This window comes from Pseudophryne corroboree, chromosome 7, assembly GCF_028390025.1.
Source record: "Pseudophryne corroboree isolate aPseCor3 chromosome 7, aPseCor3.hap2, whole genome shotgun sequence".
In the NCBI taxonomy this organism is placed as follows: Eukaryota; Metazoa; Chordata; class Amphibia; order Anura; family Myobatrachidae; genus Pseudophryne; species Pseudophryne corroboree.
In genome coordinates, this window is record NC_086450.1 from 2,607,779 (window position 1) to 2,619,824 (window position 12,046).

The 12,046-nt window shown below is 48.5% G+C and overlaps 1 protein-coding gene across 1 annotated transcript in view; it reads left to right on the plus strand.

Annotated features, from left to right (window-relative positions):
- Positions 1 to 12,046, plus strand: part of LOC134944059 (caspase-8-like) — a 61,434-nt gene that overhangs the window by 22,999 nt on the left and 26,389 nt on the right. The window lies entirely within an intron of this gene.

The following is a 12,046-nucleotide window of genomic DNA, read 5'->3' on the forward strand; positions in this document are numbered from 1 at the left end:
CCAGAATTGCCCTTCATTGTTGAGGTTGATGCCTCGGAGGTTGGAGTGGGGGCTATCCTAACTCAGAAGGATCCGGACACTCTGGAACTACATCCTTGTGCCTTTATGTCCAGGAAATTCTCATCCGCTGAATCCAACTACGATGTTGGTAACCGGGAGTTACTGGCTATTAAATGGGCTTTCGAGGAGTGGAGGCATTGGCTTGAGGGAGCAACACATACCATTTCAGTATTGACTGACCATAAGAATCTGCAATACATCGAGTCAGCTAAGCGGCTGAATGCCCGGCAGGCTCGTTGGGCTTTGTTCTTTACTCATTTCAAATTTATTATAACTTTCAGGCCAGGTTCCAAGAATACCAAGGCAGATGCTCTGTCACGCAGTTTTCTTCCGGTTCATGATAACAGTCCTGTTACTCCCATACTTCCATCTTCAGTCATTTGGGCAGGCCTCACACAAGATTTATTTACCCAGTTAAAACAGCTTCAACACCAAGCTCCTGGAAATACTCCTGCTGGTCGTCTTTACGTCCCTGAGTTCTTGAGAGCAACTGTTTTGACTGAGTTCCATGATAACAAAGTTTCCGGGCATCCGGGGATCTCTAAGACATTGGAGTTAGTCTCCCGCTCAGTATGGTGGCCTGGTCTTTCTAAAGACGTTAAGGAGTTTGTTTCTTCATGTCAGGTTTGTGCACAGCATAAGGTTCCCCGTTCCTTGCCTATCGGGCAACTTATGCCCTTGAATGTCCCTCTCAGGCCATGGTCTCATATTTCCATGGATTTTGTGGTGGACCTTCCCCTTTCAGCTGGGTGCAGAGTCATTTGGGTGGTAGTAGACCGTTTTAGCAAGATGGCTCATTTCATTGCCCTTCCCCGACTGCCATCTGCCCAAGGATTGGCAGTGTTGTTTCTCCGCCATGTTTTCAGACTTCATGGGTTGCCCACTGATATTGTTTCTGATCGGGGTCCACAATTCATTGCACAATTCTGGAAGTGTTTCTGTGCTTCATTAAAGATGAGATTATCATTAACATCTGGTTACCACCCACAGTCCAACGGGCAAACCGAGCGAGTTAACCAATCATTGAAACAGTATTTGCGTTTGTATTCAGCTAAACTCCAGAATGATTGGTCCGAGTTTCTTCCATTGGCGGAGTTTGCTTACAATAATTCTTGTCATTCCTCCACCAACGTGTCTCCATTCTTTTCAGTTTTTGGTTTTCACCCCAGAGCTAATTCTTTTTTTCAACATTCCTCAGTTTCCTCGCTAACCTTAACCTCCCATCTCAGAGCCATTTGGAAAAAAGTGCACCTTGCTCTCAGAGAAGCGGCCTTTCGAGAGAAAAATTTTTCTGACCGGCTCCGACGTCCTTGCAGTTTTAAGGTGGGAGATAGGGTATGGTTGTCGACTCGTAACATTAGACTTCGACAATCTTCAGCTAGGTTGGGACCCAAATTTATTGGACCATTTCATATCATTAAAAAAGTTAACCCAGTTGCTTTCCGGTTACGTTTACCAAAATCTCTTCGGATTGGTAATACGTTTCATTGCTCCCTGTTGAAGCCATACATTTCTTCCAATAAATTTCCTCGGAAGATCTCTCAGGGAAGATCTCCAGTGGATGTACAGGGGCAACAGGAGTTCCTGGTGGAGAAGGTTCTCGATTCCAAGTTGTCCAGGGGCCGGCTCTATTTTCTGGTTCACTGGAGAGGTTATGGTCCAGAGGAAAGGTCCTGGGTCCTGGATAAGGATCTTCATGCCCCAAGGCTCAAGAGGGCATTTTTTCGGGAGTTTCCTTGGAAGCCTGGCTTTAGGGGTTCCTTGACCCCTCCTCAAGGGGGGGGTACTGTTAGGCGCCGGGGTCCGCTCGTCGGTGCGGCCCGGCGCCTAGCAACCAGGGACGCCGTACGCGAACAGCCGCCGGCTCCCTGGCAACGCTGGACGCCGGGCGCGCTGAGCCGCACGGACCCTAGCAACGGGGACGCCACTGGCGGACCGTGTTCCCCGTTGCTAGGCTTTAAGGGTTAATGTTTTCTCCTGCTCTCTGGCCGGGCAGCAAGGCAGCTGCACGGCATTTATTCTAATCAGCCTTTTGGCAGCTGATTGGAGGACTCCTTGTTAAATACACTCCCAGGGCTTCTCACAGACGCCGGTAATAGCTTCCTGCATGCTGTCTTTGTTTGCTGAGAGTCTGTTCCAGTCTTGCTGTATCCGGTCATTCCAGTATTGGAAGCTCTGAACTCGGAAGTTTGTCATCTAATTCCTGGAGTCCTGACTAATCACCTTATAACATCCAGTGGTGTTCGTGAGTCACGGCCTTGCCGTGTGTTGCGGCTTGTCCGCTTTATTATTTATTATTTATGTTTTGGTGCATTTTGCGGAGGGTTCCGCTTCCACAGGTCCACTCTGGTATCCGGCGGTGCCGGGTAGGAGTATTGGATAAGTGGATTTTGGTTGTCCTTTTCCCTGGCGGGTTTCCGCACATACTTTAGGTTTTGTCAGTTAGCTTGTAGCCCCTGGCCTGGTTGTTTAGTCAGAGGGCCCCTTGTTATCACCCTGTCTCGGATTTCCCTTTGTCTCCCATTAAGACCTGAGGGGGCATCGGAGTTGGGCAGACTTAATCCGCCCTTCAAACGCGGCTGCCATGGGCTCAAGCAACCATAGTCTCGCAGGGGATTTCTGACAGCACGGGCGAGACAACGGAGTTAGGGCGCCAGGGGCTATTTTCTATTCCCGCTCCCATAACCAGCATTCCCTTCCAGTACTCTGACCATTGCCATGAGATCTCCTCCGGTCAGGAGTACTGGAATCATAACAGGTTGAGAGGTTTCTTGGTCATTTCTGCTGTCTATTTAAAAACTTGATGAACATCTGAATGTGGTGAAATATATGTTTTTGATGAAAGAGATGTTCTTAAAATACAAAGGTACCGTTTGGAGGGATTATGATGAAAAATTCCGTAAGAATCAGGATGGCAATCCGACGTTACCTTTGGGTTTTAAGGATGTCGAGGTGTGGATGGAGGTTTCCAACCAAGGGGGTAATGCGGTTGAGGGGCAGACCAAGAGGAAGTTTTCGGGGGGTAAGAGTGCCCCTGGGTCTCAAGCGAAGGGCAAGTGTTTTGCATTTAATGACTCTAAATGCACTAGGGTTCACTCCTGCCGCAACTGTGGAGCCAATCACCCTGCCAAGGATTGTAAGTCCAGAGGCGGGGTTAAGCAGGCCGACCAGGGAGCTGCTGCCAGCAGTGCGAAATAAGGCGCCCTCGCCCATAGTTGTGCCAGAGTTGGTTAAATGGTTGCACCGTTACCCCAAGGTGGCGGATGCAGAGTTCTTGTTAGCCGGTTTTAGTTACGTTTTCCGTTTGCCCATTTCATATTCAGTTCAGGTTGTGTCTCGCAGGAATTTGAAGTCAGCGAGGGAGTTTCCCCATGTGGTCAGGCAGAAGGTGGAGGTGAAATTGGGTCGGATGTGCGGCCCTTTCACATGTGAACCTTTACCTGGATTATGCGTATCTCCTTTGAGGGTGGTTCCCAAGAAGGTGCCGGGTAAATTCCGCTTGATCCAGCATTTGTCCGACCCGCATGGTGGCTCCATTAATGATGCCATTCCTGAGGAGTTTTGCACAGTCAGGTATCAGCTGTTTGATGAGGCAGTGGAGTTGATTTGGGGTTTTGGACCCGCAGCACTGTTGACCAAGTTAGATGTTGAGTCCGCTTTTTGCCTCCTTCCCCTTCACCCCAACTCGTTCAGGTTCATGGGTTTTTGATTAGGCGTTTTTTTCTATGTTGACAAATGTTTGCCGATGGGCTGTTCTGTCTCTTGCGCCTATTTTAGAGAAATTTAGCTTGTTCCTGCATTGGTGCATTTCTGCTGGAACTGGGCACGTGGGCATCACCCACTATCTCGATAACTTTCTCTTTGTGGGCCCAAGAGACAGCAACATTTGCCAGGAGCTCCTTTTATTGGCGGGCGCGCTGTTTAGGGTTCTTGGAGTGCCTGTTGCCCACGATAAGACGGAGGGACCCACGTGTTGCCTTTCTTATCTGGGTATTGAGGTTGACACTAGAGCAGGTTGTTGTCGCATCCCTGCGGACAAAGTGCAGAAGCTTTTGGGCCAGATCGGGGAATGCTTGGGTAAGCGTAGAGTTAGGCTTTGCAAGGTGCAGTCTCTTTTAGGCTCCCTAACTTTTGCTTGCCGGGTCATCCCTATGGGGATGGTTTTTTGCCGTAAGCTTGAGAGGGCCATGGCTGGAGTGACTGCATTCCTTCCGCATCGGTGCGGCAGCTTGCGCTGCGGCTCGCGGCCTTCCACCGTCAGCCATTCGAGAAATGGGTTGGTGGAAGTCTGCTGCATTTAAGTCTTATATTAGATTGGATAAGGTTAATGTTGCGCTAACCCAAAAATGTTGTTTACCTGCCAATTTCGGAATGGTTAGCGTTCCAAAATTGGAGGTGTGAAGGGATTTTTTAAATTTTTCCTCAGAGGGGGCCTAATTACAATTGGCTGACACTTCAGGTCCACGGGTGGTTTTTTACGTTTTCTCCTTCACTTGGGTTTGTTTCCGTTACTAACTGTTCGGTTCAGTCTAACTTTCCTACTTCCCCATCTTATGTGCAGTGTCTGACAGCTAAATTATATTTTCTTTTAGTGTCCACTGATTCCACCGAACAGATTTGGGTAGTTGGCCATTCTTACGTGTTTTGGGCCGAGCGTCATCCCCTTGCTGATAGGGCGTCTGAATTGTTAGGTGGTCGCAGAGTGCGATGGTTAGGTCTGAGAGGTCTCCGGTGGTCTGGACTTTTGGATCTGTTGTTTCAGCAGGAGCAGCGTTGGGGGCGTCCCCAAGAGTTGCTGCTGCACCTAGGTGGTAACAATGTAGGTCACCTTAAGGGTAAAGATCTTATCCTTCGGATTCAGGCGGATTTGGGTGAACTTAGCTTGCTTTGGACTTGTGTGCATATAGTTTGGTCTGACATTGGCCCTCATTCCGAGTTGATTGCTAGCTGCTTTCGGTCGCAGCGCGGCGATTAGGTGAAAAAGCGGCATTTCTGTGCATGAGTACGGGCCGTAGCACGCACGCGCGAAGTACTTTCACACAAAACTATTCAGTTTTACACAAGGACGAGCAACGCTTTTCTGTCGCACTGCTGATCATTGAGTGACTGACAGGAAGTGGGTGTTTCTGGGAGGTAACTGGCCGTTTTCCGGGAGTGTACTAAAAAACGCAGGAGTGCCTGGGGAAATGGGGGAGTGGATGGCCGAACGCAGGGCGTGTTTGTGACATCAAAGCAGGAACAAAACTGTCTGCAGTGATCGCAAGCTAGGAGTAGGTCTGGAGCTGCTCAGAAACTGCAGGAAAATTTTTACGAGCAGTTCTGCTAGCCTTTCGTTCGCACTTCTGCTAAGCTAAGATACACTCGCAGAGGGCGGCGGCCTAGCGTGTGCAATGCTGCTAAAAGCAGCTAGCGAGCGATCAACTCGGAATGAGGGACATTATTCCTAGGTTTGTCTGGAGGAGATTCCGGAACGTCACAGCGCTTGACAGGGCTAGGAAGAAAATGAACTTTGCTGTGTGGAAGTTTGTGTTGGCTGCTGGCGGTTTGGCGGTTAGACATCCGCTATTGGTGCTCCAGAGCCCCTTTTATTTTAGGAAGAATGGTGTGCATCTCTCCCATCTAGGGATTGGAGTTTTTCTGAGGGCTCTTTTTTCTTGTCTGGATTAGTTTGTTATCTTTGTGGTTAGGGATGGGAGTTGTTTTGACGGGTCTTTTGTTCTTGTTTGGTTAGTTTAGTTTGGTTGGATTTAATCGCGTGTTGGTTTGGCGGGCTGCGTTTCTCTGAAACTGGCAGTGGCGGGAAGGCGCTACTGGCCAGCGGTCACTTGTAGCATAAGTGGTGTTGTGGGGCACGTACCCCTTTTTGAACGACGGTGAGTGTGTCCTGCCCTTGTGTGTGTGGGGGGGGAGGTCGATGGGTGCTTCCTTGGGGTGCGTCATCACTCTGCTATAGGAAGGGGTGGTGAGACCTTCACAACACAGGTTATGCTGATATATATATATATATATATATATATATATATATATATAGATGGGGCGTTTAAGTTGTACCCATTCCATTCCAGTTGGGGCATTTAGTCGCCGCCATTTTGTAAGATCTGTGACTAGAGCTGGTTAGTGGTAGCGTCTTCCTGGCCACCCACTACGAGTGAGGTCATTCCAATTAATAAATTCAATGACCATTTAATCCAACGCAGTTGTGTCCGTGTCTTTATTTTAGTTGATAAGCTAGCTTATAGTGTCTAGTTAATGTCAAGCACAATAAATGAATAGACGGCTTATTAGTTTTATTGTTTTCTAGAGTTAGGTTACAGGCAAGCTGCTGGCAACAGCCTTCCTGCTTCGTGGGACTTAGGGGGGGAGTAGGAACCAACTTAATGAAGAGTTAATGGTTCTCTACTCCGCTGACAGGACACTGAGCTCCTGAGGGTGCTGATCGCAAGCCCATGAGGCGACCGCTCACTCACACAGCACGGCCGCCACCCCCTAACAGAGCCAGAAGATAGAAGAGTGGTGAGTACAGCGCCGGCGTCCAGGTCAGCGTGGTTGGAGCGCAGCTCTGACAGGCTACGCTCCTGGAAGGCTCAGCAACATTCACATGTAGACGCTTGAGGGGCGTCCTGAGCCAGCGCATTAACCCTACACTGGTCACATAGTTTACAGGGGCTAATCCCACTGTTAACACACAAAATCCTCAGGCCAGTATAAAGAATAAGTACGGGAAGCCGCGCGCCATCTCAGTGCAGATCCAGCACTCATTAGCGCCATTTTCTCTGTGTCCTGTACTGCAGAGTGTGTATCTTCTCCTGAGGAGTCTATTCAATGTACTCAGGAATGCAATGTACTGTCTCAGCCTTCTGAATCCGAACCCCCATGGGTGGATTCTTTAAGGGGAATGATATCCCAGATTTTAACAAGGATGTCACATACTGAGAAAGAGACGCAGTTTTTGAGAAAATCTGTGGAGGGGTTAAAGTGTTTGGCCCCCTCTACTTCATCAAAAACCTCCACCTACATACCCACAAAAGCGTACACTTGCCCAGATAATGCAAGCCGACACTGATACTGACTCTGATACAGGGAACAGTGATGGGGATATGCGGAGGGGGGGATGGGGGGGGGATGCATCCCTTGCTAAAGGGGTGCAACTAATGATTGAAGCCATTAGGGATGTTTTTCATATTTCTGAGAAGGTACCTGAGCAGGAAGAGGAATCTTATTTTACTGTAAATAAGAAATCCTCCCTTACCTTCCCTATTTCTAAGGAGTTAAACTCCCTTATTTGAAATATCCTGGGAAAACCCAGTGAAAAAATTCCAGATCCCTAAAAGAATTCTCATTGCTTTCCCTTTCCCTGAAGAGGATAAAAAGAAGTGGGAAACCCCACCTATAGTAGATGCTTCTTTATCTAGGTTGTCAAAAAAGGTGGTTTTACCTGTCCCTGGTTCAACCACCTTAAAAGAGCTGGCTGACCGCAAGATTGAGACTACGCTCAAATCACTATACACGGCTACATGCATGGCGTTAAGGCCCACTATTGCTTGTGCGTAGATTTCTAAAGCCATAGTAAAGTGGTCAGGCACGTTACTAGAGGAATTAGATACTATGGATAGGAGTGACATTGACTTGTTTTTACGTCACATACAGGATTCCGCAGGTTTCATGGTGGAGGCAATGAAGGACATTGGCCTGCTTAATGCAAGGGCTACTTCCATGGCAGTCTCGGCATGCAGAGGACTCTGGCTACGCCATTGGACTGCGGATGCAGAATCCACAAAAAGTGTGGAGAACCTACCCTTCACATGTCAGGCCCTGTTTGGGGATGCATTGGATCCACGGTGACTGCGGGTAAGTCAACCTTTCTTCCCTCAGCAGCAGCACCGGCTAGGAAATCTTATCCTATGCCTACACTGCAGTCCTTTCGGAACGCAAAATTTAAAAAATCTAAACCCCCTCCCACCTTCTTTAGAGGCAGTTGGGGAAAGTCCAGAAAACCTGCTCCAACAGGTTCCCAGGAACAGAAACCAGGTCCTGCTTCCTCAAAATCTTCAGCATTACGGTGGACCTCCCAGTCACGTCTGGGCGTCTTCATGCCTAGATCCCTGGGTAAAAGATATTGTTACCCAGAGTTACAGACTGGAATTTCAAGAACTCCCACCTCACAGATTCTTCAAATCAGTCTTAGCTTCGATGACAGAAAGTGCTATCCTACAGGAAGCCATTCAAAAATTGGTGCAAACAAATGTCATTGTTCCAGTTCCACCTCACCTAAAACAAACAGAAGGGTTATTACTCAAACCTGTTTGTGGTACCGAAACTGGATGGTTCGGTAAGACCAATATTAAACCTAAAGTCATTGAACTCCTACTTGAGGGTATTCAAATTAAAGATGGAGCCTCTGAGAGCGGTGATCTCAGGTCTGCAGGAGGGGGAATTCCTAGTATCCCTGGATATCAAGGATGCGTACCTTCACATTCCGATCTGGCTGCCTCACAAGGCTTATGTTAAGATTTGCGCTGCAGGACTGTCACTATCAGTTCCAGACAATGCCATCTGGCCTCTCCACAGCACCGAGGGTGTTCACCAAGGTCATGGTAGAGGTGATGCTCCTCCTCCGCATGCAGGGAGTGAACATAATTCCATATCTGGACGATCTCCTGATAAAGGCATCTTCCAGGGTGCGGCTGTTGCAGAGTATTGCTCTCTCAGCTCAACTACTCCAGGATCATGGTTGGATCCTGAAACTTCCAAAGTCACATTTGGAACCAACAAGGAGACTGGCCTTCCTGGGGATGATACTCGACACGGAAGTGCAGAGGATGTTTCTGTCGGTGGAGAAAGCGTTGGTGATCCAATCAATGGTCCGGGATGTCCTGAATCCAGCCCGGGTATCGGTTCATCAGTGCATTCGCCTTCTGAGAAAGATGGTAGCCTCCTACGAGGCTCTGCAGTATGCAAGATTCCATGCAAGGTTTTTCCAGCTGGATCTCCTGGACATGTGGTCAGGATCGCATCTTCACATGCAAGCACGAGAGATACGGCTGTCACCAAAGGCCAGGATTTCACTTCTCTGGTGGCTGCAAACTTCTCACCTAGTCAAGGGCCAAAGGTTCGGGATTCAGAATTGGATCCTTCTAACCACGGATGCAAGTCTCAGAGGTTGGGGAGCAGTCACCCAAGGGAAAAACTTCCAAGGAAAGTGGTCAAGTCTGGAATCCATCCTTCCAATAAACATTCTGGAACTAAGGGCCATGTACAACGCCCTTCTACAAGCTGCACATCTTCTGCGAGAGCAAGCCATTCAGGTTCACTCGGACAATGTCACGGCAGTGTCCTACATAAACAGTCAGGGCGTAACGAAGAGCAGAGCTGCAATGTCAGAGGTAACAAGAATCCTCCTCTGAGTAGAAAGACATGCGGTGGCACTGTCGGCGATCTTCATTCCGGGAGTGGACAACTGGTAAGCGGACCTCCTCAGCAGACATGATCTCCGCCCAGGAGAATGGGGCCTCCGCCCGGAGGTATTCGCAGAGGTAACAAGCCGATGGGGTGTACCTCAGATAGACATGATGGCCTCTCGCTTCAACAAGAAGCTTCGGAGGTACTGTTCCAGGTCAAGGGATACACAGGCAGTGGCGGCGGATGCCCTGGTAACTCCGTGGGTGTTCCAGTCAGTGTATGTGTTCCCTTCACTTCCACTCATCCCAAGGATTCTCAAACTAATAAAGAGAACAAGAGTTCAGGTGATCCTCATTGCTCCGGACTGGCCAAGAAGGGCTTGGTACGCAGATCTTCTGGAATTACTGCTGGAGGATCCGAGGCCTCTTCCTCTTCGCGAGGACCTTCTGCAACAGGGGTCGTTCGCCTATCAAGACTTACCATGGCTACATTTGACGGCATGGAGGTTGAACGCCAAATCTTAGCTCGGAAGGGCATTCCGAACAAAGTAATTCCTACTCTGATCCAGCTAGGAAGGGAGTAACGTCTAAGGTATTACCATCGGATTTGGAAAAAATATGTGTCTTGGTGTGAATCCAAGAAGTTTCCAATGGTGAAGTTTCAACTAGGAAGTTTCAACTACAAGCAGGTATGGATGTGGGCCTATGCTTGGGCTCCATAAAGATCCAGATTTCGGCCTTGTCGTTTTTCTTCCAGAAACAATTGGCTGCTCTCTCAGAGGTTCAGACATTCTTGAAAGGAGTTCTGCACACCACCTTTTGTGACTCCTACGGCACCTTGGGATCTTAAGGTGGTGCTGCAATCGGATTGGTTCAAACCTTTACAGGAGGTGTACGTCAAGTTTCTTACTTGGAAGGCGGTCACACTGTTGGCTTTGGCATCTGCAAGACTCGTGTCTGAATTGGGGGCATTGTCGCACAAGAGCCCCTACTTGATTTTCCATGAGGATAGAGCTAAGCTCAGAATGCGTCAGCAATTTCTTCCAAAGGTTGTGTCGCTTTTCATATCAACCAACCTATTGTGGTGCCAGTGGCTACTGACACCTCAATTACCTCAAAGTCCTTTGATGTTGTGCGGGCTTTGAAGATATATGTGAAGAGAACTTCTTGTCACAGGAAGTCGGACGCACTATTTGTCCTTTATGATGCCAACAAGATTGGGTGTCCTGCTTCTAAGCAGATGATTCCTCGCTGGATCGGGTTTACTATCCAGTATGCTTATTCTGCGGCAAGATTGTCGATTCCAAAATCTGTTAAGGCACACTCTACTCATAAAATAAAAATGGGTTCTTCCTGGGTGGCTGCCCGGGATGTCTCGGCTTTACAGCTTTGCCGAGCAGCTACTTGGCCAGGGTCGAACACTTTGGCTAGTGCTACAAGTTCGATACTTTGGCCTCTGAGGACCTTAACTTTGGTCAATCTGTTCTGCAGGAACCTGCGCGCTCTCCCTCTCGTACTGGGAGCTTTGGTACATCCCCATGGTACTAAATGGAACCCCAGCATCCTCTAGGATGTAAGAGAAAACAGGATTTTATACACCTACCGGTAAATCCTTTTCTCATAGTCCATAGAGAAGGCATTCCCAACCGCGGTCCTCAAGGCACACCAACAGTGCAGGTTTTAGTGATATGCAGGCTTCAGCACAGATGGTTAAATCAAAATAACTGAGGTACTTATTAAGTCGCCTGTGTTCAAGCCTGGATATCACTAAAACCAGGACTTTTAGTGTGCCTTGAGGACCGAGGTTGGGAAACACTGCCATAGAGGATGCTGGGTGCCCGCCGAGTGCTTCGTATTCCTGCATTGTTAATTGGTTAAATATTGTTGTTCAGTCGTTGCTGAATCATTTCAGGTTGGTTAGCTTGGCTTTCCTTTTGCACACCTCCCAACATGACCCTCTCCAGGAGGGACAAAATGCTCTGCTCCTGGACTTTTCTCTTCATTTATGATTGCCAGCACCTGTTTTGAACAGGTTAATGGATAAGAAAGGTGTTTCAGCACAGGCGAGGGCATTCATACATTAAGAGGGAAGTCCAGGAGCAGAGCATTGTGTCCCTCCTGGAGAGGGTCATGTTGGGAGGTTTGGTGTGTGTGTGTGTGTGTGTGTGTGTGTGTGTGTGTGTGTGTGTGTGTGTGTGTGTGTGTGTGTGTGTGTGTGTGTGTGTGTGTGTGTGTGTGTGTGTGTGTATGTGTGTGAGCTGGTGTGAATCTCGCCACTATCTGTGTATTTCCTTCTCTCGAAGTATGTCCGTCTCCTCGGGCACAGGGGGTCATTCCGAGTTGGTCGCTCGTTATTTTTTTTCTCACAACGGAGCGATTAGTCGCAAATGCGCATGCGCAATGTCCGCAGTGCGACTGCGCCAAGTAAATTTGCTATGCAGTTAGGTATTTTACTCACGGCATTACGAGGTTTTTTCTTTGTTCTTGAGATCGGAGTGTGATTGACAGGAAGTGGGTGTTTCTGAGCGGAAACTGGCCGTTTTATGGGAGTGTTTGAAAAAACGCTACCGTTTCTGGGAAAAACGCAT